Source organism: Meleagris gallopavo, chromosome 4 (assembly GCF_000146605.3).
Source record: "Meleagris gallopavo isolate NT-WF06-2002-E0010 breed Aviagen turkey brand Nicholas breeding stock chromosome 4, Turkey_5.1, whole genome shotgun sequence".
NCBI classification, from domain to species: Eukaryota; Metazoa; Chordata; class Aves; order Galliformes; family Phasianidae; genus Meleagris; species Meleagris gallopavo.
Window position 1 is genome coordinate 20373017 of NC_015014.2, and position 4641 is coordinate 20377657.

Below are 4641 nucleotides of genomic sequence, written 5' to 3' on the forward strand. Positions count from 1 at the left end.
AAAAAAAATCTCCTTAAAAATGCAAAGTCTGTACTTTCTCTGGATGACTGTGCTTTCTCAGCTGTGGTAACTGAAATGTTGTTATTTCTGCACGTAGACTGAATCCAGGAAAGTTCAGATTGCCTGTGGAAGAGAGAAGGGATCTTGATCTATGTTCCCTAGATGGATTTCACAACTAAGTGTAAGGCTGCAAATGTTGGAATCTTGTGGAGGCTGAAAATTAACTGTATCGGCTGCTTTCTTTTCTGCTGTATCTCTATTTTTTTGTCTTTCTCCTTCACATGAATTTTTTTTTCTTCTAAATTTATATTTTCCTTTCCCAACTTTCCTAGTGCCTTTCCTTCTGTTTTCATTCTCTGTCTCCTTCTCATAGCTGTTTCTTTTGCCTGCTGATACTTCATCATTCTGTCCATTCAACAAAGCAGTCTAGTAAACATGAGGTGTCTTTTTCCTTCCATCTTAATGAGTTGATCTGTATATTCTCCTTGTGTCAGATCCATTTCTTAAATAATTTCTCACCAGCTGTTTCGTTCTCTCTCTGAATCTATATAGGATTGTTACTTGCGATTCTCCTTCAGTATTTCCCTTGCTTTTGAGTCCTATGTCCTTCAGCGTGCCACTTTGGCTGATACATTGAAGTCTCAAGAGAGCCTGGCAGGCACTGTTGCTCTTTTCTGAACTTGCCAATTGTAATATTTCTTCTATGCAAGGCACCTCATAATTTGAGTGAGGTCAGGCAGGACCTGAGAGCTGAACCTGTCCTGTCCAATGAATCAGCAGAGTGATTGAAAGAATTTGTGCAAACCATCACAATGATTTTGTTTGTTCCCGTGCTGGGGACAGGTCTCATTGTTTCTCTCTCTCTCTCTTTTTTTTCCTTCTTTTCTGCAGTAATCAGTAAAAAGTGAAGAATGCACCAAAGACCAGCACAAGCCTTCTGCACCCTCAACATGGGTCTTGAGACGGTCTTCTTAACACACAGGAAACAGAAGAAAGAACCTGAAACCAAACCTGGTAGGTAATAGTTTATCACAAGCCTGTTTGTTCCTCATTTGGAGTTGCTTACCACCACTCAGTTCCTGAGAGCTGCTTCGTGCTTGTGGGCACATAGTTTATCTTTCAGATCTGTAATTAACTGCTTCCTGAGATACAGACACTAGATTGGAAATTGTATGTTACTGTGCATTTACCACTGTTTTGAGACTCTCAGAAGGTGGTAATTTTTTATTTGAACAAACTGTACATTAGTAGAGAATTAAGTAGTTTAATAATAGCACACCTACCTGCTACCATTGTTTTAATAAAATGAGAGCTGCTCTGGACTCGGCAGCAGTTATTTTGGCATCAGATAAATTCCTGAAGGATTTAAGTCTCACTCATGATCCAAGCCCGAATTTCTCTTTTTGAGCACTCACACTGTAATAAGATTGACCATAAGAAAAACACAAAATATAGAGGATTTGAACCCTTGGGGAAAGCTGGTCTGCACATAGATGCTGTGGAAAGAAAAAGCTTAGGAGGCGAAAACGTGACTATAAAACTGATTGGTAAAAATCAGTCTGTGGACACACTGAGTCAAACCAAGTAGAGGAAGATAAAATATCCATGTGTGCACTGTGTGTACTCCTGTGTAGAGCTAAGCTTGCTTTTGTGGGGAGGCTCTTCACCTACAGCCTCAAGGCTGACGTGCTTTTCAAAGCAATCTGTCCTTAAAGATGAGGATACTAACTTGAAATTCTCTTTTCAAATGTGTTTGCGTGTGTGGACTGCTGCTTCTATTGAACTTAGAATGCTTCAGAAATAAATTTAGCCTGATTTTCCAGAAAACTAGAACGGAGACCAATTTAGATACAGCTTTTTGGAATTTCAAGCCTTCTCCATATATCTCTTCATACTGTGAATATTTTCTTTCCACCTAAAATAAATCAGGCATGTTAGTAGCCCAGACATGAGTTAGACTCACTACAGCTCTTCACTGCCTGTGGGCCTTGGGGCATAAGCAGTCTGGGTCCTGTTCCAAAAGGAGCAGATGTGGTCTGCTCTTCCTTCCTGTTGTGTATTTACCAAGGAAAAAATATATTTTGTCCATAGACTGTCCAAATAGATTCTTAAATCCAATGTGTGTTGTCCTTGCTTATGTAAGTGGCACCTCCAGGGACAGCAGCCTTACCCTTGTTGCTTCTTGCCTGGGGAAGATGCTATCCAGGCAGCATGGCTGTGGAAATCTAGCCATGACACATTAGCAACACAAAGCACTTTTAATTCACACCATAAGTTTTAGCACACTTCTCTCTCTTGAGGACAGTGCCAAAGCAGGCATTAATCAGCTTTGCTCTAGAAATTAGAATAGAAACTTGCTTGTAAATTACGACCATTACATTTCCGGCTTAAATTTCCCTACTCCTTTAAGCTAATGTTTTAAAAGACTAACCCTACCACTCTGGCAAGAGCTGTGTCTTGCCTTTATATCCATTTGGCACCCTCTTGTCTTTTTTTTTTAAGTCTGAAGAATTACATTATCTCTGTGAAATAACTTTCCTTCTTTAGTTGTTCAATTTGATTCAAGGATTTTTGATTAAGCGTTCAGGGGTTATGAATAAATAAGAACCAGCAGCCCAGTAATTGGTATATCATTACTCCCCAGTAGCACATTTAATCCTCAGCTTCGCTGCACCACGTAACCTTTCCTTCAGTTCTCCGCCTCCTCCTCAATGTAGCTTACAAAAAAAGGAGGTGAAAAAAAAAAAAGCAATGTCACTGCAAGCTTCACAAGTTAGCATTAAAATGAATACTTTTTAATTTCTCTGGATGAGATGGGGCCCTGTGCTCTGGGACAATGCTGATGGATGACATTTTAATGCAGCCGAAATGTTATTTTTACTGAACCAGGGAAAACTATAAATTTTGCTTCATTGCCGCTGATGGCTCTATGCATAAAACTATGGTGGCGCCCATTGCCCATGAATAATCACCTCAGCGTGGCAGATGTTACTTCGCAGAGAAAGCAATTCTTATGCCGAAGAATTGTGGAAAGATTAATTGTCTACAGCTGTTTCATGGCCCACAGCAATCTTGATACATTTATGATAAGTTTAAGAGCTCACTAGAGGCAGCTCCTATTCCCTGTTGTGAGTGAGGGGAAGGGGGGAGCGAATGGCTTTCTTCTGACACCTGGATTCATAGAATCTGTCAGCTCCATTACAGCCTTCATAGAAAGCTGCCTGTTGGCAGGTTTGGGATGATTGTGAGTGGGCTAAGATGCAGGAATTATCTAGACATAGATAAAGAAAAGGAGACTGAGAAGAATTATTCAAATTTGTGCAAATGAATTGCTTCCATTTTTCCTCCCTCTGCCAAGTGGAAATTGAACGTAACCCGCTCTGACCTTTCTCTATTAAGTGCTGCAAATTGCAGTAAATGCATAGTTCTGAGTGCCCTAATGAGACAAAGCTCTAGCAATGCCTCATTAATAAGGAAAGTTTGACCTTGCTGGTCAGCCCTTCATTCGATATTGAAAAGAAATAGGAAAAAAGAAGAGATGACCTGCTGTAAATTTTGAACAATACCTTTGATTTAGTTTGTATATACTCCCAAGCAGACACTTCAACCTTTTTTTTTTCCCTTCCATTTTTTGCTGTACAAGTGAAGGAGGAGTATTTACTTATTGGATTCTCAGTTAATTTGTGACAATTTTGGTGATTTGTGCCAGGGATGCATGTAGGCAGCCTGATAAGTTTTTTAAAAAAATGTTTTTAGTGTCTTTGTATTGATGAAAGAATACTGATACTCTCCATCCTAAACAGACTTGTTTTCCTTTTTCCTTAGCTTGTATCTGTTATCACTGTATATCAATGCCAGCATGAGTTCACTTGTTACTTGAAAGCAGCACTGCAAGAAAACTATGCTCAATCCTTAAACATGTGGTCCCTGGAGGAGGGAACATGCCAGACAGTGATGGGAGATATTTACTACTCATCCCAAAAGACAAACTCTCTGATTCTGGTCGGTAAATTCCTTTTTCAATACTTAAAGAATTAATAATTTTGATTTACATCATATATTTAACTATACTTGTCTTTTATTTATGTTCTTTATTTATGTTCGTCATTTTAAATATTTTCTGCCACGTGTTGAACTCACCTAAGTTGAGGGCTGTAGGTGTTTTCTCTGTTTGGTAATGCTTGCTTGTACTAGCTGTGTGTAAGACTGTTGCAAATAATAAATGAATAAGAAGCTGAAGTCTGCTCAGAAATGATTAATAAACTAAAATAATATCACTAAATTGTCTGAATAACATAGAAAGAATTAACTGATGAACTCTATCATAGATTCACAGTGCCTCCAGAAACTGTATCCCCTTCTGGGATGCTGCAGTAAAAGGGAACTGAGTGGAGTCTGTGGGTTCCAGGCAACTCCTACAGCAGCGTCCTTAGGTCAGCTTTTGCAAGTTTAGCAAAGCATTGAAAACTGTCATCAGTTTTGTAGGCAGAGCTGGAGCACTCTGGAGGTGGACTGAACTGCCAGACAGAATACAATTAAGTGCTTTGCGAGATCAAGATATCAAATGGTTAAATGTTGATTAAGGGGTCTAGTTTTGTCCACCAGCTTTTGAAGGTGTTAGCTCGGGGGACTAAGGAGTGA

The 4641-nt window shown here is 39.4% G+C and overlaps 1 long non-coding RNA gene across 1 annotated transcript; it reads left to right on the plus strand.

Moving 5' to 3' along the window:
- The first annotated feature begins 97 nt into the window (after window positions 1–97).
- On the plus strand, window positions 98–4233 carry LOC116216617. Its single transcript, XR_004159744.1, has 3 exons — window positions 98–181; window positions 892–1014; window positions 3826–4233. It is a non-coding gene; the product is annotated as an uncharacterized LOC116216617 (long non-coding RNA).
- The last annotated feature ends 408 nt before the right edge of the window (window positions 4234–4641 follow it).